At 37.4% G+C, this 25439-nt stretch overlaps 1 pseudogene; it reads right to left on the reverse strand.

The window, feature by feature from the left end:
• LOC149996158 (ribosome production factor 1 pseudogene) overlaps positions 1-4173 on the reverse strand; it is a 33764-nt pseudogene extending 29591 nt beyond the window's left edge.
• Positions 4174-25439: the final 21266 nt, after the last annotated feature.

Consider the following 25439-nt stretch of genomic DNA (forward strand, 5'->3'; position numbering starts at 1 on the left):
ATTTTATGTCTTAAAATTTTTAGTCTTTTTTTATGCAATCACATATTTTAACACAGTAGAATAATACCTCATCACTTACCATGTTCATTTTCCCACATCATTGAAAATTATCCATAAACATTTTAAATACCTATAAAATATATATCATGTGGATCTCTTATCATTGAAATCCTCATTTTCAGATGTGCAGATGTTTCTGATTTTTTTCCACCATAATTAGCACTGCAATCTTTGTGTGAAGAAGTTTTTATCCACTTTTCTAAATTCTTTAAAGAATGATATCATAGCACTATAATTATTGATTCAAAATGCATTACCATTTGAATCAATTGTTAAGGCAATTGATTGTCTTTTTAAAAAAAAATAAGCCAGTTTATACTCTCACAAGCAGTCCATGAGATTTCTCACCATACTTTACCTTTAAGTATGAGTTTTACTAATTTTGTTAAATTTGATAAGATAAAATGGCATCTAGGTGTCATTTTAATTTTCACTCTTTGAATATTAATGAAGTTTTCCATTTCTCTCCATGCATGAGCCACTTTTAATTTTGTCTTTTGAATTGTCTGTGTGTGCCTTTTGAAATGGGCTTTTCTGAACACTTTTTATGAAGTAGTTTTCTAGCTAAGCCCCTGCTGCAATATTGCCTGCACTTCAAAAGGCCAACACATTCTAGAGCTGTCCTAGAATCTTATCACTGGCTGCTACAGTATAAGGACATCTTCAGTCTTCTGAATAGACAGAGAAACTTGTTCTAATTATTCCCCTCCTACTAACAAAATTTTGTTACTTCAGGTGCATATGAATATATTTAACTTAACCATCTAAGTCTGAAAACAGGATTTTTTTTTTTTTTTTTTTTTTGTGGAATGAGAAGAAGTTCTCAATTTTTTAAAAAAAGTTTTTTGTGTGTGTGAGGAATGTAGGTAACTCTCTACTTACAACACAATTTTGGTATAACTGTGCCTATTTCTCAGCTGCATTTATTAATTCAAGACAGAGGAAATTACAGTAAAAATACATGTATTTGTCAACTGGTTTATTATAAAATTCACAATCATAGTAAAATAAAATGTTGTGCCTTGAATAAACCTTACAGGTCTTTAATCAAAGGCCTATATGTTCAAACCAGGGAAACTTCAACATTATTGTTTTTAAAATTGGTGGTTAGTAATAGCTCAGTTTTAGAGAACTTGACTAGATCAGTCAGATTTTGCAGCGATATGAGTGATAATGAACAGCTGAGGGAAACCAGTCAAGTATCATGCATTAAAGATTATATAACTCTTAATGCTTTCATCTGCTTCTTTTTGATGTCCTCACTTAGCTGATTCTTACTATCCTCACTCTCAGTGTCCTACTCACAGTGGAAGAGGTGTCCAGTGCCTTTCCAAGGATAACCCTTGCCCCTCCCTCCCTCCTTTCTTCATCCTCTCCCCTCACACCTCCGGATGTCATCTGTTTCTTCCCTGTCTTGTGTACTCATCCTTCCCTTTCCATCTGTTCCTCAAACCAAAAATACATTCGACTTTCCTTTTTTTAAAAAGCTTCATTCTAGGCTTTTCTAGCTATCATTACCTTATTTGTCCCCCTTCCAAACTCATTGAAATTTACACTGTGTTTTTCTTTGCCTCCAATTTCCTTCCTAAACACATATGTTAAGGTAACTGCTGCTTTGACTCTAACCCCACCTCCAATTAGGTTTGCCTGTTCTTGAACTTTGTATAAATGGACTCATAGTGTATACTCTTTTGTGTCTGGCTTATTTTATGCATTTATTCTTTTTTATTGTGGTAAAATACATATGACATAAAATTTACCATTTTAACCATTTTAAGTATATGGTTCTGTGGCATTAAGTACATTCACATTGTTGTACAACCATCACCACCATTCATTTTCAGAATTTTTCCATCATCCCAAACTGAAACTCTATATGCCTGAAACAATAACTCCATTCTCTCCCCACCTCCATCCTAGTAACTTCTATTGTACTTTCTGTCTCTATAAATTTGTCTATTCTAGGTACCTTATATAAGTGGAATCAGACATTTGCCCTTTTGTATCTGGCTTATCTCAATTAGTATAATAGCTTCAAGAGTTATCAATGCCATAGCATGTATCAGAACTTTGTTCCTTTCTAAGACCAAATAATATTCCACTGTATGTATATATCACAATTTGTTTATCTATCATACACAATGGACATCCACTTTTTGGTTACTATGAAAGTACTGTATAAACATTGGTAGACAAATACCTTTTTGAGTCCTGATTTCAATTCTTTTGAGTATATTCATATACCTAGGAGTAAAATTGCTGGATCATATGGTATTTCTATGTTTAACTTACTGAGAAATTGCCAAACTGTTTTCCACAGTGGCTGGGACATTCTACTTCCCCAGCAATGCACTTCTCTATATTCTTGCCAACACTTGCTCTTCTTCTTCTTTTTTAAAATAATAGCCATCTTAACAAGTGTCATTTGGTATCTTGTTGTGGTTTTGACTTATATATTTATTCTTAAAATGCTTTCCGTCTTTGGTTCCTGCCTTCATATTGCTTTCTTGTTTTCTTCATTCTCCTTGGCTGACCCTTCTCTCTCTGCCTCTTTAATGTGGGTTTCTGGGTTCCTTTTCAGAATCTCCTGCTTTCTTTGCATACTGTCCCTGGAGATTTTATCCATTCCCATGATGGAAGAATTATGCCCATGCTGGTAACTATCAAATTTTGCATTTCTATTGTTGGTACCTCTCTCTGAGCACAGTATATACCTTTATTTTTTTAAAACTCTTACCAAAATTACTTTTATTTGCATTTCTTACAGAGAGAGTGAGTGGTAATTCATGGCACTAGGTAATTTGTCCAGATACGAAAGCTGTCTTCTGTAAATGCCTTTTTGAAACATCTGCTCTCATAAACTCAAGATAGATCTGCTCAGCACAATTCAATACAACTCCTTTAGTACTTTATAAATGGAATTTTCTTCTACTTGTATTCATTTCCCGGGGCTTATGGACCCATTCATATTCTCCATATTTAGAATCAAAAGTTCCTTTCTAACATGTATAAATGACTCATGAACATGGACAACGGGAGGGATATGATTGTGGGAGAAGGAGTGGGCTGGGTGGGGGGGAGCAAGGAGGGAAAATGAGACAACTGTAATTGAAAAACCAATAATAATAATAATGATAATAATAATAATAATAATAAAGTTCCTTTCTGAAGAGATCTTAATTTTAAGGTAAAACATTGTCCTAGTTCCTGAATTCCCACTTTCTTTTCACTCTTGAATATGTATCTATGAAATCTGAAGAAGATATAATCCCGCTGATTGTGGAATGTGGCAACCTGCCTTTCAATAAACTGAGGATTATGGGGAAAGAGAGATGCAAACATCTGTCCAATAGAATGACCCAGGCATGTTGTAAAATTATTCAGAATTATTCCCGGTAAGTGTTCTGTGGGGTCCTTGCCTCCTCTCTTAATTTCTTTACGCAGACGAACACTGCTTACTTTAAAATGAGCAGTTGGTCCATTTGGCAAGTGACTCAGAATTAATCCATTTGGTGTTTTACGATCTTCATTAATAATGATCAGATCCGTGAAATCTCTTAAGATGCACTGTGGAATAATTTTTTTCAGAGCCAGTCCTCTTCTGTAATAAACATGGGAGTTTGGTATAACCGTTGAGAGCTGTTCACAGAGTCGTACTGTTCTCCCATGAGGTCTATCTGATGTTGTAATGAGAATCTTGGGAGAAGTCTGTCTGTTGAAGTAAGAAGCAAATTCATCTGCAGCTTCATCATAAGCAACCTCTTCATCAGTGGGGTCTACTGTGGTTTCATCATATACTTGCTGGTTGTCAGTGGTCTTGGGTATAGGTTTTGGTGGAGCCTTATCACCAAGAGCCTCTCTCTCTTTTTTAAGTTTTTTCTTAGCTGCCAACTTTTCCTTTTGCTGCTGCTGTTTCCACCGCGTGAACATTAAGTGTCGCCGCTGTTTGTTCTTGACCTCCGAAATGCTGAAGCCTGGAGGAAAGGCAGACACTTTTTGGGGTTGGACTTCGCCTTCCGTCGCCCCATCCTCAACAACTGCCGCCTCTTGAGGTTCTTGGGTAGCACCTTTGCGTTTCAGGCCTTTCTTTCGGCTGCCACCAGTCTTCTCCATAGTGTTTGCTCCCCGGCGTCTGTACGGACACGGAAACAGCCAGTATATACCTTTAAATCATCACTTTTGGAAAAGAAGACTGAAGTTTGAAACTTGGTTAAAAATATAGACACAATGGTCTTTGTTGCTGGTGAATGGGATTGGGCCGGGATTAAGGAAGACTTCCACATTCATTTATTGTGGTCGAAAAACAACAAAATTTAACATCATAATCATTGTTTTAATAGACTTTATTTTTCTTTATGAGCATTATCATTTCACAGCAAAATGAATGGAAGATACAGAGACTTCCTGCTTACCCACTGCCTTCACATATGCATTGTCTCCTCCACTCTCGAAGACTAGTACATTTGTTGCAATGAATGAACCTACATTGACACATCATTATCACCCAGAGTCCATAGTTTACATTAGGGTTCGCTCTTGGTGTTGTACATTCTATGGGTTTAAAAAAATAAACAGTGACATGTACTTACCATTATAGTATCATACCAAGTATTTTCACTGCCCTACCTATTTATCCCTCTCTTTCTCCTAACCCCTGGAAACCACTGAGTTCTTTTGTTTACTCTCTCCATAGCTTTTTACCTTTTCCAAAATGTTATATAGTAAGAATCATACAGTTTGCAGCCTTTTCAGATTAACTTATTTCACTTAGTAATATGCATGTAAGTTTCCTCCATGTCTTTTCATGGCCTCATAACTCATTTCTTTTCAGTGCCGAATAATGTTCCATTGTCTGGTTGTACACAGTTTATTTATTCATTCACCTAGTAAGGGACATATTGGTTGCTATAATCAAAGGTGTTCTAATCAACTGCGTGTAGTTTTTTTTCTGTGAACATAAGTTTTCAACTCATTTGAGTAAAATCAAGGAATGTGACTGCTGGATTATATGGTAAGTGTATATTTAGTTTTGCAAAAAAGTGCCAAGCTGTCCAAAGAGGCTATACCATTTTGATTTCCACCAGCAATGAATGCGAATTCCTTTTGCTCCACATCCTTGCCAGTGATTGGTGGTGTTAGTGAAAGACAGAATTGATAAGCTGGACTTCATTAGAATTAAAAACTTATATTCTCCAAAAGATATTGTCAAGAGAAGGAGAAGAGAAGTCACATATTAGAGAAAATATTTATAAAATATATATCTGATAAAGGACTGTTAACCAAAGTATACAAAGAACTGTTAAAACTTAACAGTAAGAAAACAAAAACAATTAAAAAGGGGCAAAGACTTGAACAGACACCTCACCAAATAAGATACCAAGCTGGCAAATAAGCATATGAAAAGATATGCAACATAACATGTCATAAGGATACTATAAATTAAAACAGCATTCAGATACTTCCACACACATAGGCTTGCCATAATCCATCATAACAATTTTTAAGTATACAGTTCAGTAGGATTAAGTATATTCACATTGTTATGCAACCAATCTCTGGAACTCTTTTAACCTTGAAAAACTGAAACTCTATACTTATTAAACAATAACTCTGCACTTCCTCCCTCTTTGCTTCCCCCTGGCAACTACCATTCTACTTTCTGTTTCTTTGATTTTTTGACTACTTAGTTATGTCATATAAGTAGAAGCATACTGTATTTGTTCTTTATAACTGGCTTATTTCTCTTAGCATAATGTCTTCAAGGTTTATCTATGTTGTAGCATGTGACAGGATTTCCCACATTTTTAATTTTGAAAACTATTAATGTTTTCAATTAGGTCATATATATTATGGCCCTGGCTGGTTTAGCTCAGTGGATTGAGCGTCGGCCTGCGAGCTAAGTGTCGCTGGTTCGATCTTCCAGTCAGGGTACATCAGAGAAGGAAAACTCTGACTCCAAAAAACCTCCGCTGCCTTGCGGCATACCTCTTCAGGGGAAAGGCTAAGGGAGTAAACCCTGACAGAAAATCCGGAGCCGGAGTCCCTAAGGCGGTTTGACGTTGTAGTCAACACCGGCAACTCCTGCGGCGCACCTGAAGCCAAGCTGTATTGACTCCGTCTTTCCCTTGGACCCTTCAGCTGCGAAGAGAGGGGGGGTCTGCTGCATGGGCAACAGCAGACCCTCCATATCACCCTGCCCAGGCTCTGTAGCTTCAGCTCCACTGGAGAGGACACTCCAGCATCATCGCAAGATGTCGATTCAACACGGGAGGAGACAGATACCGTGTCACTCCCGAGTCGGACTGCACAGCCATTCTCGGCGGTGCAGATAGACTCTTAAGAAGCTACACCATCGTCTCTCGAGACGGACGGGTGCCGACGACGACATATATATTATGCTAGTTGTTTGCCCTAACGGCTCCTCTCCACCCAAACACCTATTCCCTATTCTTCTCTCTTAGCTCTGAGTCCTAGAAGGCTGATGTCATGGATTGCCTCACCCTTGCCCTCTGATTTCTGGTTGGTTCAGGATAATGACAAGCACCACCAGGAGACTGGAGGGCATGAGGCATTTACTTATTCCCCCACACAGAGCACTCCCTTTCTGCCTTACTAGCAGCTGCTCTGCATTCCTCTTTCTGCTGTGGCTAGTCCGTGCATGCTTCACCATCCTTTTTTTGTTTTTGTTGTTCTTTTAACCTCACCCATACTATTGTAAATAATCTTTTTATTAAAGTCTCTTTATTAAACCCTTTTGGGTGTGCCATCTGTTCATATGATTTCTGCTGTGATCCTGAGTCAGACATGCAGCTATTTAAAAAAATGGTATAGATGTGAAAAATATAATTTGCATCTGTCCCCATAGCTCTTTATTCCCTTTCATTTCATGTACATTTGCCATTTTGGTTTGTTGGTGCTGTTTTTATTTGGGTTTTTTGTGTGTGGGCGGGGGGAGGGCATGGCAGGTAGGATTGACTTGACTGTGTCCCTTGGGTTAGCTTTAATTTGCCTCAGACAATATGTTAAATCCTTCTCCCTTCCTGGTTACTGGTTCAGAAATCCAGTTTTAAGCCATGGGAGTAGGTCATTTCCCTGTTCCAGGGATTCTGCTGAGAATGAGCTCCTGAGTTACTGCCATGATCCAGGCCAGACCAATGAGATGAAAGGGGAAGTTCCTGGCATGGAGCGGGGAGCACGGGGTGGGGGGGGCAGGTTCCTCTCAAGAGAACCATGCTTGCTTGGAAGTGAGACTCAGAACTGCTGAAACCAGTTTGAGGAGTCAGCAGAGGAGGCTGAGCCAGGAGAATCAAAGAAACAGAGAGTTGAGCTGCTGGATTAAGACACTAACGCCAACTCTAAACCCAATAGGCCTCTACACTTCCATTTATGGGATGTAATATATTTAATGTATTTCTGGTTACTTGCAACAACAACAAAAAGCACATCTTAACCAATACATGTATATACTTAAAACACACATACACAAAGGGGATTGTAGCACAGATTTTCTACTACAAATAACTTCTTTCACTAAGTCATATATTCTGAACATCTTTCCCAGATAAGCATACTTAGCTCTGTTTCATTGTTTTTAATACTGATGGTATTTGTTTAAGGAAAGCATCATAGTTTATCTTTTCCCCTATTGAAAAATATTTAGGTTGTTTTACAGTTTTTCCCTATATCAAACAGTGGCACAATAGCACATATTTTGGTGTGTCTATCTTAATATAAACATAGGATAAATTTCTAAAAGAATTGCTTGGTCAATAAGTCTGAGAATTTAAAATATTCATAAATACTGCTATGTTGTCTCCCAAAAGGCTACATCAATTCCCACTCCCACTAAGAAAATGTGAACATACTTATTTTCACACAGCTTTGCCAGCATTGGGTATTATAAAAACTTTAAAGTTTTGAGGAAGACTCCCAAACTCTTTTATGAGGCCTGTATTCCAAAACCAAGTAAAGACACAAGAAAGAAAGAAAATTAGAGGCCAATATCTCTGATGAACATAGATGCTAAAATCCTCAACAGAATATTGGCAATCCAGATCCAGCAATACATTAAAAAGATCATACACTGTGATCAAATGGGATTTATCCCAGGGATGTAAGGATGATACAATATTTGCAAATCAATAAATGTGATACATCACATAAACAAAATGAAAGATAAAAATCACATGATCATGTCAATAGAAAAAGCATTTGATAAAACCCAGCACACATTTATGATTAAAACACTCAGCAAAGTGGGAATAAAGGGAGCATTCCTAAACATAATAAAGGCCATATATGAAAAACCTACTGCTAATATCATACTATGCCCTGGCTGGTTTAGCTCAGTGGATTGAGCGTCGGCCTGCGAGCTAAGTGTCGCTGGTTCGATCTTCCAGTCAGGGTACATCAGAGAAGGAAAACTCTGACTCCAAAAAACCTCCGCTGCCTTGCGGCATACCTCTTCAGGGGAAAGGCTAAGGGAGTAAACCCCGACAGAAAATCCGGAGCCGGAGTCCCTAAGGCGGTTTGACGTTGTAGTCAACACCGGCAACTCCTGCGGCGCACCTGAAGCCAAGCTGTATTGACTCCGTCTTTCCCTTGGACCCTTCAGCTGCGAAGAGAGGGGGGGTCTGCTGCATGGGCAATAGCAGACCCTCCATATCACCCTGCCCAGGCTCTGTAGCTTCAGCGTCATCGCAAGATGTCGATTCAACACGGGAGGAGACAGATACCGTGTCACTCCCGAGTCGGACTGCACAGCCATTCTCGGCGGTGCAGATAGACTCTTAAGAAGCTACACCATCGTCTCTCGAGACGGACGGCTGCCGACGACGACGACGACGAATATCATACTCAATGGGCAAAAACTAAAAGCATTTCTCTTAAAATAAGGAACAAGACAAGGGTGTCTGCTTTCACCACTTATTCAACACAGTACTGGAAATCCTAGTCACAGTGGTCAGAAGACAAAGAAGAAATAAAAGGCATCCAAATTGGAAAGGAGGAAGTAAAACTAATTATTCACAAATGATATGATAGTGTACATAGAAAGCCTCTAGGCTTCACCAAAAAACTACTTGACCTAATAAGTGAATTTGGCAAAGTAGGGAGATACAAAGTCAATATTTAGAAATCAATGGCATTTTTGTACACCAACAATGATATATCAGAGAGAGAAACTAAGAAATAAGTCCCATTTACTATAGCAACAAAAATAAATAAATAAAGTACCAAGGAATAAATTTCACCAAGGAGGTAAAAGACCTGTACTCAGAAAACTATAGAAAACTGAAGAAAGAAAATGAGGATGATATAAATAAATGGAAACAAATACCGTGTTCATAGATTAGAAGAACTAATATCATTAAAATGTCCATACTACCCAAAACAATCTATAGATTCAACACAATTCCTATTAAAATACCAATTTCACAGAGCTAGAGAAAATACTCCAAAAATTTATATGGAACCAAAAAAGATCCCAGATATCTTCAGCAATCTTGAGAAGAACAAAGTAGTAGAGATCACTATACCTGATATCAAACTATACTACAAGGCCACTGTAATCAAAATAGTCTGGTACTGGCATAAGAACAGACACATAGATCAATGGAACAGAATAGAAAGCCCAGAAATAAACCCAAGTCTCTATGGTCAATTGATATTTGACAAAGGAGGCAAGAGCATACAATGGAATAATGACAGTCTCTTCAATAAATGGTGTTGGGAGAACTGGGCTGGTACATACAAAAAAATAAAATAAAACTAGATCACCATCTTACACCACACACCAGAATAAACTCAAAATAGATAAAAGATTTAAATATAAGTTGTGATACCATAAAAATTCTAGAGGAAAACACAAACAGTAAAATGTCAGATATATTATGTAGCAATATTTTTGCCACTATATCCCTTAGAGCAAGGGAAATAAAGGAAAAAATAAATGGGACTACATCAAATTAAAAAGCTTCTGCACAGCTAAAGTAATCATCATCAAAATGAAAAGGAAACTGACTGCATGGGAGAATATGTTTGCCAATGATGCACTAGACAAGAGTTTAAACTCCAAAATATATAAAGAAAGCTCTTTAGACAAACAATCCAATTTAAAAATTGCACAGGACCTGAACAAATGCTTCTCCAAGGAGGACATACAGAGGGCTTGTAGACATGAAAAAGGGCTCAATATCACTAGCCATCAGAGAGATGCAAATTAAAACCACAATGAGATATCACTTCACACCTGTTAGAATTGTTATCATCAATAAATCAACAAACAACAAGTACTGGCAAGGTTGTGGAGAAAAGGGAACTCTAGTGCACTGTTGGTGGGAATGCAGACTGGTGCAGCCACTGTGGAAAACAGTATGAAATTGCCTCAAAAAACTAACAACAGAACTGCCTTTTGACCCAGAGATACCCAAAGAATCCCAGAACACCATTTCAAAAGAAATTATGCATCCCTATGTTCATAGCAGTGCTATGTACAATAGACAAGATTTGGAAATAGCCCAAGTGCCCATCAGTAGATGAGTGGATAAAAAAACTGTGGTACATCTACACAATGGAATACTACACAGCAGTAAGAAAGAATTCATTCCTATCTTTTGCAACAGCATGAATGGAACTGGAGGCTAGTATGCTAAATGAAATAAGTCAGTCAGTGAAAGACAAATACCATATGATCTCACTTGTAAGAGGAATTGAACGAACAAATTAAACTAATGAGCAAAATAGAACCAGAGGCATAGAATCATGGAATAGATGGACAGCTGTAAGAGGGAAGGAGGAAGAGAGGGACTAACTGAAAGAAGATGAAGGGATTAGTCAAAGAACATATATAAAGGACCCATGGACATGGACAATGGTGTGGGGCTTGACTTGGAGGAGGATAAAGGGGGAAAATTGGCATATTTGTAATAGCATAAACAATGCTGTGTTTCAGCATTATTATCAGTCTTGATGTAAGTGTGGATTTCATGGTGAGAGAGAAGGATGTATTTGAGGAAATAGCTCTAGGCAGAAGTGAGAAAATGCCCCAGGGGGTTGGAACCTAGTGAGAAGGGGACTGAGTCAGAAGTACCAGTTTCTGCCTGAGACAGTGTCATTGTAATAAGCTCTAACTGACAGCTGGCTCTCAGCCTCCCAGGGCTCTTTCAGACCTCCCAGCTGCAGGATGCATTTACCGTCAGAGATGGGCAAGGACAGTATAGCCTATGATGTCTATGAGGGAGACCAACTCAGCAAGGACCAGAGGGCATAGGATTAAAAGTCCAGGCTCTGCAGACCCTGGGGGGTTCTAATTCCATCCATTAACATCAGTATTATGATGGAAAAATCACTACACTCCCCACAGCCTCATGAAAAACAAACAAAATTTTGATAATCAGATAAAAATTTCCTCTCATAAATGTATTAGTATTTTTTATTTATGAGCAAGATCACAGCATTTTATGGTTATTATATTTTGTAAACTATTCATCTTCTCTGTACTCTTTTCTATTTAATTTTATTTTCTTATTGATTTGAAGTAGCTCTTGATATATATTTTTATTTTAATTTTTTAATTTTTAAAGTGTATTTTATTGATTACATTGTTAAGTAGTCCCAATTTTTTCCCCCTTTGCTCGCCTCTTTCATCCAGTAATCCTGCACCTCTTAGTTCATATCCATGGATCATGCATATAAGTTCTTTGGCTTCAGCCTTTTCTATATTATTCTTAACTTCCCCTGTCCATTTTGTACCGGTCAATTATGCTTCTTAATCCTTGCACCATTTCCCCATTTTTTCCCTTTCCCCCTTCTCAGCTGATAACCCTCCAAATGATCCCCATATCTATGATTCTGTTCCTATTCTGGTTTTCTTAGTTGGATTTTGTTTTTATGTTTTAGATTCCATTGTTGATAGGTGTGAGTTTGTTCTCATTTTAATGTTCATAATCTTGATCATCTTTTTTTTAAGTCTTAAGTCCCTTTGACATTTCATATAATAATAGGTTGGTGATGATGAGCTCCTTTAGCTTTACCTTATCTGGGAAGCACTTCATCAGCCCTTTCATTCTTAATGATAGCTTTGCTGGATAGAGTAATCTTGGTTGTATGTCCTTGCTCTTCATCACCATGAATACGTCTTGCCAGTTCCTTCTTGTCTGCAAAGTTTCTTTTGAGAAATAGGCTGATAGTCTTATAAGCACCCATTTGTAGGTAACTCTCTGCTTTTCTCTTGCTGCTTTTAAGATTCTCTCTCTATCTTTCACCTTTGACGTTTTAATTATGATGTGTCTTGGTGTGGTCCTTTTTAGGTCAAGCTTGTTTGGGACTCTCTGTGCTTCCTGGACTTGTATGTCTATTTCCTTCACCAAATTTGGGGAATTTTCTTTCATTTTTTCCTCATATAAGTTTTTAATTTCTTGCTCTTCGTCTTCTCCTTCTGTCATCCTTTTGGTTCAGATGTTGGCAAGTTTAAAGTTGTCCCAGAGGGTCCTAAGCCTCTCCTCATTTTTTTCAACTTTTGTTTTATCATTCTGTACTGATTGACTGGTTTTTTCTTCCTTATGTTCCAAATCATTGATTTGAAACCCGATTTCCTTTCCTTCACCATTGGTTTTGTGTGGATTTTTCTTCGTTTCACTTAGCATAGCCTACACGTCTTCCTTTATGTGTTTGCCGTACTTAAGCATATCTGTCAAGCCTGTGAGCATCTTTATCACCAGTGTTTTGAGCTCTTCATATGTTAGGTTGGCTGTCTCCTCATTTGTTAGGTTGGATATCTCCTCGTCGCTTAGTTCTCCCACTGGACCCTTGATCCGTTGCCTCTTTTGGGTCGTACTTCTCTGCCTCCTCATCTTGATAGGCTCCTGTGTTTGTTTGCCTCTGTCTTAGGTAGAGGTGTTGCTCTTGCTTCGTTGTAAGGGGCAAAGCCTTAGGGATTCATCAGTGGAAGACAACCTGTTTCACCAAGTTATGGCGCTGTGTGTTGGGGAGAGGTCCAAGAGGGAACAATGACACCTGCTCAGCACTCGCCCCTTTTCCAGGCACTTCTCCCACTTCCATATGGGACTGGTGCCTCTCTAGCTGTTGCCCTGGCCATCGTTCCCAGACACAGTGGGTCTATGGACATTCTAGGACCATGTGGGCCCTTTAAACAAGCAGACTCTTCTGAGAGATCAGCAGTTTCTTCCTCTGCCCCAACCCCTACTTGTTTGTACAGTAAAAAGCAATGAGGCTTTATTTTCCCTGGTGCTGGGATCCGTGAGCTGCGCAGTCTGGTCTGGTGCTGGAAGTCCTCCCCAGGTGTCCCTCCTGATTTTTAAGAATGTATGACTGCACTTTCTACTGGCCTGCCACTGCCTCCACTGCTGCCGCCACCACATTGCATCCTCTCCATGCTGGCTCTGCTCCTCCTACCTGACTGGATGAGTATTTCTTCTTTATATCTTTGTTGGACTTCCATGCAGCTCAGTTTTCTGGAGCTTCTGGTTGTCTCTATTTTTGAGGTAGTTGTTTCCTTCTTATTTGTGGAGGGAGATGCAGTGCATCTGTCTAGGCCTCCATCTTGGCTGGAAGTCTGGTATAGATATATATATATATATATATATTTTTTTTTTTTTAAATAACTATTTATTATAGCTGTTACAAATTTATTCCACTGCTTTTGTATGGTATTTTCTTAAGAGAAAATTTTATGCAATCTAACATATTGATGTTTTCTTTCATACTTTATGCTTAGAATCTTTCCCTTACTCCAAGATTATCATTTAAATTCATGAGTGTTTTCTTCTAGTAATTTTATGGATTCACTTCAACACTTAAATCTCTAATCAAGTGAAAAGTTTTTGCTCTATACAGATATGTACTCTTCAATGTTTTTGTTACAGTGAGCATAAATCATTACTATAATTTTCTGATATATGGTCACTAGCTAGTATAGTACAGATATATCTTTCTTTGAAAATATTTTTAAAAATACAAAACTAATAACAGATGTAATTTGAAAAACATCAGTATGGTAAAAGAATGAAACAAGGCTTCCCATATATTTATTTAATTTAAAAGATCACCATATATGAGCCTCCTTCTGTTATGGTTAAACTCCTTTTCATGTGCACACAGTGTTCAGCACATGAAGACTGCCAGTTTGTTATTGGTGGCCACCCCTCCTTAGGCTTGATATCAATTCCACAGGGGAAAAAAAGGAGAAAAAGAAGAAAACAATAACAGAATAAGATATAAGTAACCTGTTGGAAACAGAATCAGCATTTGTTGCCAGGCATCAATTCTTTTTGGAACATCTGAATTATCCAATAATAAAATTGGTTTCTTGACTCTGGCCCAGTAGAAATTCTTCAGTTTCTCCAGCCCCAGTAGTCCATAGCCCAAAGTATCTCCACTACAAAGTTAAGAACACAAGCTCTGAAGCCAGACTACCTGATTCACACTGGATTCTGCATTTACCTGCTCTGAGATCTTTTCACATCATTTGAACATGTCTGTGTCTCAGTTTTCTCATTTGTAAAATGAAGATAATAATAATAACAATACTTACTTTACATAGTAGATTTCCTGAGTTAATAGTTATAAAGGCTAATAGAGTGCCTGGAATATATTATTGCTCAATAAATATTAGCTATATCTTTATCAGAGTCTAGTTAAGTCTATCTGAGTCACAAGTCCATTGTAGAAGTTCAAAGGAATATTAGAAAGTTAGGAATTCCAAGATTTTCTAATTGTTTTCTTTTTGACAGGTTTGGGAAGATTATGCAACATCTGCCTTTCCACTTTGCTAAGCTATAACGTGCAGATACTTAGTTCCTTATTACAATTACAGTTACTGTAGTAAATATGTGGTTTCAGGGCTACTATTATTAAAGTAGTTCTTATTCACCTGACCTATGACAAACTATTTTTTTCTCCAGCTGACTCAATGATCTACTCACTACTATTGTGCAATTAAGTTAAAGTTACTGAATCATTTCAAACCTGTTTATTGATCCCACTATGTAATGGAAAAAAAAAAAAAAAATCTTGGCCACACAGTAAGGCAATGGCACTGTGGTAGAAAGAAAAGTTTCTTTCTTGCTAAACTGTACAACTGAGGAACAGGCTCATTTTAGAAAACTGCACACTACATCTAAGTGTAGGTATAAGTTATTTATTTTTATTTTTGCAAAAAATGCATTAATAAAATTAAGATGCAATAATTTATTATTTTACTCCTTTTTTGTGCAGTATGTTCTGTCTCTGTCTGGTACACTCTATTATGGCAGAATTCTTTGGTTCATTTCTTACAGTTCACCAATTTATACTTTGATGTTCTATTCTGTCATATTGCTGAGATTATTGATTACACTTCATTTAAAATCTTATTTGCTTAGCTGTTCCCTTGGGCATTCATGATTTTATTTATTGAGTTTGGTGCCTGTCTTTCATGGTGTTGGTTTTCCTTAAAAGCCTGGTGATTCTTCATTTGGACATCCCTGTCTGTGGGAGCTAGTTCTGTTCCCAGGAGCTTGTCTCTGATCATTGTGGATGAGCCAGGGCAGAGGTGCTGAGAGGAGCCCCCCATCTCCTCCCATTCCTCCTGCAGTTCACTACTCTCTGCAGCAATGTTTCTCAACATTTTTGTCATTATAGTCCTCCTAAGAAGCCTTTTTAGACAGCGCCCGCCACCTTCACTGCATAAACGCAATAAAATTTTAATACCACAGGTATGCTACATATCTATTTATTTATTGTGGCCTTTGGGAGGGCCACAAACTATTGTGATATCTAAAAGTTTTTGCTTCCTCCCCACCCCACCCCCCTGCACCTAAAAACAAAAAATTTCCCCAGTGGAAGCAGTATTGTCCACCCCAGTAGAAAATGTGGGCTCTGAAGAATGTCCCTGTCTTTTCTGCACTGAATATCCTGGGGATCAGTGCTCTTACTGCCTTACGTTTACAAATCAGTTGCCCAAAGAACCTCCTACTCCTTTAGACAGTACCTGAGTTTAGAACATTCAATATTCCCTGAAGCACTCCTACCTCTAAAGTCTCTGATACACTAGGTTTTGTTGTTGTTGCCATTGTTTTAACCAATAGACTTTATTATTAGAGCAGGTTTAGTTTCACAGCAAAAGGAGCAGGAAGTACAGAGTTCCCACATACTCCCTCCCCACCCCACACAGGGCTTCCCCACCATCAATATTCTCAGAAGTGTGGCACATGGGTTACAATGTGTACCAGGTTTTAGACTAAGCTTTGCTCTGCTAATCTGATGATATATGCTTTCAATATTTCTGGAATATTTCAATAACTCAGATCTATTGATAGCACTATTTTCAAGCAATAGTATGGATTCTTTTTTGTCTTTATAACTTCTGAAATTTTGAGGAACTATGGCAGCTGGGTAAGGGGGGAGGCCTTTCTTCACAGTCCATCTCAAGTCAATTTCTTAGAGAGATAGTTCTAACAGGACAAAAAAAGGTGGGAGGGGAATTAACTTTCATAGGCCATTATTTTAAATTGTTCCAAAGATACTTCAATTGATAGCCCAATAATTCTTCTAATAATAATAGGCAAGCAAATTATTCTTAATTAAATATTCAACATTTAAAGTAAATAATATGTATTAGTATCTATATGATAAAGTAGCATGGCTCCATTTTTATGAGTCCTTTCTTTAATGTACTATATATATGATTGTTGGAACTTGTAATATATTTAATTTATATAGTATATTTAAATTACTTATTAATACTATACATTTAAGCAGTTTGTGGAAAAAAAGAACACAAATGCCACTAATTTGTATTTCTATTGCTTCATGTTCACTTTTAATCTGTCATTATATATGTATAAATATTATACAGTTATACACATTATACAGTTCTAATATTTTATGCTTACTAATTTTGTACTGCTTAGTTTATTCAGTATGTGTGTGTGGTGGGTATGTGTTCCAGGTCTACAAAGTTGCCATTTTTACTACCAATGCTTTCTATATAATTATTAAAAAGATGGAATCATATTTACTGACATCCTGTAAGTATTAAGAATTAAGACTATTTTTATGTCGTATCAAACAATATGAATATTCAAGTAGCTTTATAAAAAACTTAAACAAATTTACAGTGTACCTTCAGCTCTACCACACAATGGATTCAAAATCTGTAGTTCTTTTAGAAGTTTTAAATTAGCATTTAAAAAAATTGTGACTGCATTTTCCCACTTACTGACTTCCTATCTGTATTCTTGCAGGTTTAAAAGGGTTTGCAACAGGTTGTATTTTCCTTATCTGTCTGTAACAACCAAATCATCGCATACCCTTTTATTTAACACTCCTTCCATTGACAGTGGCTCTTCCCTTAGATTTGGAGTCACCTTGTGACTCTAGCAGAAGTGACATTGTGTGACCTCCAAGGCTAAGTTGTAAAATGCAATACAGCGTCTGTTGTGTCAAAAAAAAAAGTGTATCAAAGAGATACAATTGCTTGGAAAACTAAGTGATCTTGCTGTGAAAAAGCCCAAGCTGCAACCACTAAAAATAAAAGTTATAGTTGAAAGAAAGAAAGAAAAGAGAAAGAAAGAAGGAAAGAAAGAAAGAAAGAAAGAAAGAAAGAAAGAAAGAAAGAAAAGAGAAAGAAAGAAAGAGCAAGTCCAAGGAACTATGAAGAAGGCCATGTGGAGCAGAACTGAGGACCTCAACCCACAGTCCTGGCAGAGATCAGTACAAAGCCAGTATCAACTTGTTAACCATATGCATGAAGCAATCTCGACTAACTAGTGACCAAACGAGCCACCCCTGCTAATGGAGATGAGACTGAGCTCTGCCCAAATTAAAGATTTATGAATACAGTAAATATATGTATTTTTTGTTTTAAATCCAAAATTTGGGCCTGGTTTGTTACCCAGTAATAGATAACTGACACGGTGTACATATATCTCTTTTAACTATTTATCAAATGTAATTTGAAATGTTGACATGTATTTGTTTGATTCTTTATTTGAAACAGTCAGTAGTCATTTTTTAATCAGAGAGAAATATAGAAAAGTGAGAGGCAATATTCCATAATATTGCACTCTAGAATGCAACTACCTGGGGTCACATCCTGGCTCTGCCGATCATGAGCAAATTATCAATAGATACTTTGTCATCTAGTAAATGAGAATGAGAATGGTAACTACCTAATTAGAAATATTGTGAGGATTAAATGAGTTAATGCACATAAAGTACTCAGCCCAGTGAGCACCTCACAATAAAACCTGTTTAAATGTTAGCCATTCCTAGCAGATACATATTTTCACATATGTTCTCTATTTTGTTGCTTAAAAAAAAAAGACATATACATTTTCATTATTTTTATACTTGATATTAGCCAGGATCTGTTTCAATACAATAACAGAAAACTCAGTAAAAACTTATCTAAGAAGAAATAGCTTAACTGACTTAGTAAGAGGCCTGGATAGGGCAGGATCTTCAGTTGGTTAGCTTATCATTTCAATAATGCCATCAAAGACCCTCCCACCACCAGGTTCTAGTTAGCATTTAGATTTGCTAATGTTGATAACAAAGTGGTTAAGTAATCCCAAGCACCATATTCAGATATGGCAAGTCTGGAAGAAGAAGACCATCTCACCTTTTGAGTCTCTCATAGAAGCAAGAAAGTTTTTCTTCCCAGACTTATGTTTATTATCAGGCAATGGGTATGTACCCAATTCAAAACCAAATTTCTTCCAGTGTGATTGGAGTGGAATAAAAATTGGACTATCAACCACAGCGTTCACTGAACATTTTTAAGAGTATATACAACTTGTTTCTGGTAATATTCAGGGGTGAGCAAAAGTAGGTTAATAATAATAAATAATAATAAAATAAATAAATAAATAATAATACAAAAATAAACTGTGTTTCACATACTCACAACTGTAAATCTACTTTTTCAAATCCTGTACCTATTTCAATAGTTCTTATTTCTTCTCTGTACCAGGTGTTATTTAAGCAAGTGTTTTGTGTTTTCAGGTAGTTGATTACTTTTCAGTTCAACTTTTGTTACTGTATTGTAGAAAAATGACATGTTTCAGAATTATGGTCTTTTGTGTTTTCTATGCATCTTTGAATCTCATCCTATTTCTTAAGGAGAAAATCTGCTCATTTTGCTCCATGTCTATTAATTCTATTTCATTGTTCAGCTATATAATTAATTATTTAATTGATCTGCCATTTTCTTGGGATATTTAATGTTAATATTTTATGTGTTAATATAATTTTTTACCATCATGTAGTAATCTTGTTATTAAATTGTATACTGTTTTACTTCCAAACCTACTTTTCCTAATACCATAATAGTAACTCTGCTTCTCTCTCTCTTTTCACTCTCTTTCTCTCATTTAATTTTGCTTCCTTTTGGGGCAAACATGTTGAAAGTCAGACTGTATCTTAATAGCCTTCTTTTTTCTCCTTTTGATGGCAATAATGGCAATAAAAACTCTTAGCCTAGAAAAGTACAAAAATAGCTATTGATTATATTTGTCATAGTTATTCTAATTTCTTGGAACTCTGAGGATCTATGAGCCTCTGAAATTTGCATGTTTGAAGAAATTTATCTTTTACAAACCAATTTGTACGTCATTATGGAGCATCATCAACCTTGGTATGGTTAATCCCAGACTTTCTGATAATGAAGGTGCCCTGTTGGATAAAAGAATACCCCCGCAAGCTTTTGCAAAAGTCAATAATGCAAGTAAGGTATATTATCATGCAGTATTTTACTCAATACTATTTTGTAAATATTATAAGTAATTTTATATGGAATTTCCTAAATAGTGAAAAACATGGATTATCTCTGAACAACTGAAGGCTTTTAAATTCTTTGTATTTTCTATTCTTTTAAAATAAATATCTCCTTTCTTTGAACTTTATAGCATTTATAATCTATACCATTTGAATATCCTCTGTCTTGTAGAGTTCCCATTTATTTCACTTGTGTATTAGTCTTGTCTTTCCAACCATATTTGTCTGTTATACTCTGAGGTAGGGATTGTTTCATACTCCTTTTTTTTGCTAATGCAACTTGGCACAGAGAAGGTGCTCAGTAAGTACTTATTAATTAATTAGTTATTCAAGTAGCCTAGTGATGACTCCTAGAATAATGTATTATGTTTTACCATATATATGAAGTAGACTAGAGTGTATGCCTATAGTAGACTGAATAATGGCCCCAAAGATATTAGGTGCTAATCCCGAGAATATATAAATATTACCTTATTTGGAAAAATAGTCTTTGTAGATATGATTAAGCTAAGGAAATTGTCCTGGATTATCTAATGGGCCGTAAATGCCACCATAAGTGTCCTTATAGAGACATGAAGAGAGAAATTTCATTCACAGAGAGAGGGAGGAAGAAGGCAAGGAGAAAAGGGAGTATAAAAAGATTTGAAAATGTTGGCCTTGAAGATTTGAATGATGAGACCACAAGCCCAGAAATGTCAGCAGCTACCAGAAGCAGGAAGATGTAATGGATGGATTCTCCCTTATAGCCTCTGGAGTGAGCGTGGCCTTGCCAACACCTTGATTTCAGTCTGATGATACTGGTTTAGGACTTTTGGCATCCAGATCTGTGAGAGAATATATTTCTGTTGTTTTAAGTTGTCAAGTTTGAGGAAGCAAATACAACGCCAATCTCATTGTGAACTATGTAAAGGAAACCACTCTGCAACACCCTTAATTGCATATACAATAATAAGTATGTAGAATAGCAGGCATTTTTCCATCCACTGCCCCAATCATTTCATATAGGTTGATTTATAAGGACCTGTCCACCTCTCAAATTCTGTGATCTATCAAGAGAATACCACTATAGCCTTTAGTGATATACTGTGTGATGATAGCAGGGTTCCTGGATTTAGTACTAATACCCATCTTTGGTATCTAATGTGAAACCAAAAGAATGTATGGAAGTGACCCATGGTAAAGTAGGATGCCTTCAAACACCCGAGTAGATTCTGCTAGCTACCTAAATAAAATTGGCTTTGATTATCTAATTAAGAAGAATATAGAAACATTCTAGTTTCATTAAAACTTGAGTTGAATCTATAAAATGCTAATTGAATGAAATCTAAAAAATGAAATACAGCTACACAGGTAAGGCATACCATTTCTCTGCTCACAGAGAGTACCCCTTGGCAAAGTGTCTTCGTGTTTAGGTTCCTTTGGAACTAGCTGGGGGTCCCATGGGCACTAGAAGCAGATGCAATGCCTTCACTGTTTTTCATATGTTTATTTTTATAGGTTTCTTTGTTTCCTTTTGTTTCTAAAACCAGGAAAGTAGCCTGAATTTCCAAGGTCAGTGACTCCCTCACAGTTTTTCTTCGAGACCATATTGTTTTGTTTTTCTTTAACCTAGGAAAAAACTCAACCACAAATGTAATGTTTATCTTTCAAAATAGTAGCTGGAAACAGCACAGGACGTATGAAACTGAAAACACTCCTGTGACTTCCTCTCCTCTTGTGTGTGCATGTGTGTGTGTGTATGTGTGTGTGTGTGTGTGTGTGAGACTTTCCTCAGGTCCTTCCCAGAGCATAAGGGAAAAAGCTCCCCAAATGAGAGCAGCCCTCATCACCTTAGGAGCAAAACTTGTCTGTTCTGTGCATTTTGTCACAGGATTAATTTCAGTTCAGCAATGATTCTCCTCTATCTTTTCTTCTTCACTATGTTGTAACTTGAAGTGTATTCTTGTTGCTTCTCTCCTCAATTGTTTGAAGATACCATTTGATTACGGATACCAGAGCTTGTTGGGTTTCTTTGGGAACTCTATAAGGAAAACTTCTTGGAAATCTGTCTTCAACTGAGTAGTCTATTTTCTTTTTTGTTGCATTCCATTAGACCAGGGGTCCCCAAACCCCAGGCCATGGACTGGTACCACTCCATGGTCTGTTAGGAACCAGGCCAAAGAGTAGGAGGTTAGTGGTGGGTGAGTCAGCCCAGCTTTGCTTGCATTACCTCCTGTCATGCCTCCAGTCGGCACCCCCAATCCATGGAAAAATTGTATTCCATGAAACCTGTCCCTGGTGTCAAAAGTTGGGGACTGCTGCATTAGACAATAGGATTTATTAGTTTGAATTTTTAAAAAATAATATTTTATTTCTTTTTAGAGAAACATTTATGTGAGAGAAAAACAACAATCAGTTGCCTTCCGCATGCATCCTGACCACACACCAAACCCACAACCCAGGCATGTGCCCTGAGTGGAACTGAACCAGCGGCCTTTTGCTTTGTGGAACATCACCCAACCATTTGAACCATACTGGTCTGGGCTATTAGGTTGTATTCTTGCCCCACAGAATTACCTGTTCTTAATGACATGTGCCATTTCTTCTACTTCTCATATCCCATTTCCTCTTTGCTCAATTTCTTCTTCTTTTATTTTCTGTATCTTCGCAGTCTTCTGCAACCACCCACTGTTTTCTGTTAACAAGGGATCTTTCTCACCACCATGATTTTGGATGTGACTTTTATAAAGTGTGCAGGCACTGAGGCAAATTGTTCTTTAAAAATGTGAATTGAATTGTTTTAGGTGCCATTAAAACTCCTTTCAGCATTACATATGTTTGTTTCTGTTATACACACTCTAATTCTTTAGAAATTAACTCTGGTGTCTCAGAATGATGGTCATGCTATAACTTGTTAATAACTATAATGTAATGTTTTATTTTGTTTCCAAAGTATCATCTTTCTCCTTGCAAAATATAATTAATCCGCTTTCAGAAGAAATGGGTATCAAAGTTTAAAAACTGACTAATTCAAAGAATGGAAAACTAGTTATGGTATACCTGGGGCAGCATGCACCACTGGCAGTTTGACCCACAGCACTGAAGGACCAGGCATTGAAAGAGTCAATAAGGACAAGCCATTCTCTTCCAAACGTACCCTAGTTCTACTGAGGTGTTGCTCCCCTTTTAGTGCCAGAGGGGGCTTTCACTGAGACTAGACTACTTTAGGAAAGTTGCTGAGTATCAGGTATTTCTTGAACTACTGGCAGTTTTTGTTTCTTTTCTGTTGACTAGAGGTTTATTCACAGTTCTATGTAATTTTGTTCTTTCAGGGGTTATCTTACCATATTTGTACTTTCAGTCCTTCTTTGCCTAAAAGAATGGCCTAGAGCTGAGCACATAGGAAGGGGAAGAAGATACTATTTTTTATTCTTTTGCTCCTCCTTGGTATATCATTTAGCATCTTATCAGATATATACCTATATATCTTCTCTTTGTGTAATCTCTTAAAGAAAATGACAGTTAAACATGCTATTCTGGCATAGGTCAAGTACTATCCCAAGAATATCCTAAGGAGAAACTTATGAATTCAATATACTTAACACATCTGATTTTCTGTTGGCCTTCAGAGACTATATCCTGACTCTACTCTTATTTTATCTATCTGAAACATCCTTTAAGAAAAATGACAAAAATACAAAAGAGGTTTTTACATAAATATTTGAATCTTGGTTCTCTGGAGGTTTAATAAATCAACCTCTCCTTTTCTTAAAATAAGCCACAGGGTCACCGGCCAAGATGTAGGTGTAAACAGACACGCTGCATCTCCCTCCACAACTAAGAAGGAATACAACTACCTCAAAACTAGAGACAACCAGAAGTTTCAGAAAACTGAGCTGCATGGAAAGTCCAACAAACAAAGATATAAAGAAGAAATACTCATCCAGACAGGTAGGAGGAGCAGAGCCAGGGCGGAGAGGATGCGGTGTGGTGGCAGCAACAGATACGGCAGCGGCAACAGCAGGCCAGTGGAAAACGCAGTCACTTTTAAAAAGTCAGGAGGGACACCTGGGGAGCACTCCCAGCACCAGACCAGACCACACAGCTCACAGCCCCAGCGCTGGGGAAAATAGAACCTCATTGCTTCTGACTGTGCAAACCAGTGGGGGATGGGGTGGAGGAAGAAACTGCCAATCTCTCAGCAGAGTCTGATTGTTTAAAGGGCCCCCATGGTCCTAGAACGTCTGCAGAACCACCCACTCTGGGAACGATGGCCAGGGCAACAATTAGAGAGGTGCCAGTCCCATATGGAGGTGGGAGAAGTGCGTGGAAAAGGGGCGAGTGCTGAGCGGGTGACATTGTTCCCTCTCAGACCCCTCCCCCGCATACAGTGCTGCAACGTGGTTAAATGGGTCATTCTGTACTGATGAATCCCTAAGGCTCCGCCCCATACAATGTAACAGGAGCGACAGGTTACCTAAGATGCAGAGGCAAACAAATACAGGAGACTGTCAAGATGAGGAGACAAAGAAGTATGGTCCAAAAGAGGGAACAGATCAAGGTTCCAGTGGAAGAACAAAGTAATGAGGAGATAGCCAACTTAACAGACACAGAGTTTGTAACACTGGTGCTAAAGATGCTCACAGGCTTGACAGATATACTTGAGTATGGCAAATGCATAAGAGAAGTGAAGGTTATGCTGAGTGAAACAAAGGAAAATCCACACGAAACCAATGGTGAAGAGAAGGAAACTGGGTTTCAAATCAATGATTTGGAACATAAGAAAGAAAAAACAGTCATCCAGTACAAAATGAGGAAACAAGAATTGAAAAAAATGAGGAGAGGCTTAGGAACCTCTGGGACAACTTTAAACATGCCAACATGCGAATCATAGGGGTGCCAGAAGGAGAAGACGAAGAGCAAGAAATCAAAAACTTATATGAGAAAATAATGAGGAAAACTCCCCAAATTTGGTGAAGGAAATAGACATACAAGTCCAGGAAGCACAGAGAGTCCCAAACAAGCTATACCCAAAGAGGACCATAACAAGACACAGCATGATTAAAATGCCAAAAGTGAAAGATAAAGAGAGAATCTTCAAAGCAGCAAGAGAAAAGCAGAGAGTTACCTACAAAGGGGTGCCTATAAGATTGCCAGCCAATTTGTCAAAAGAAACTTTGCAGGCAAGAAGGGACTGGCAAGCAGTATTCAATGTGATGAAGAGCAAGAACCTACAACCAAAACTATTCTATCCAGCAAAGCTATTATTTAGAATGGAAGGGCAGATGAAGTTATTCCCAGACAAGGTAAAGTTAAGAGAGTTCATCATCACCAAGCCATTATTATATAAAATGTTAAAGGGACTTATTTAAGAAAAAGAAGATCAAAACTATGAACACTAAAATGACAACAAACTCCCAACTATCAACAACTGAATCTAAAAAATAAAAACAAAAATCCAACCAAGCAAACCAGAATAGGAACAGAATCATAGGTATGGGGATCATTTGAGGGTTATCAGCTGGGAGGGGGGAAGTGGAAGAAATGGGGAAATGGTGCAGTGTTTAAGAAGCATAATTGGTGGTACAAAATAGACAGAGGGAAGTTAAGAATAGTATAAGAAA

The sequence above is a fragment of the Furipterus horrens genome, unplaced genomic scaffold (assembly GCF_987537825.1).
Source record: "Furipterus horrens unplaced genomic scaffold, mFurHor1.1.pri manual_scaffold_12, whole genome shotgun sequence".
Classification (NCBI taxonomy): domain Eukaryota; kingdom Metazoa; phylum Chordata; class Mammalia; order Chiroptera; family Furipteridae; genus Furipterus; species Furipterus horrens.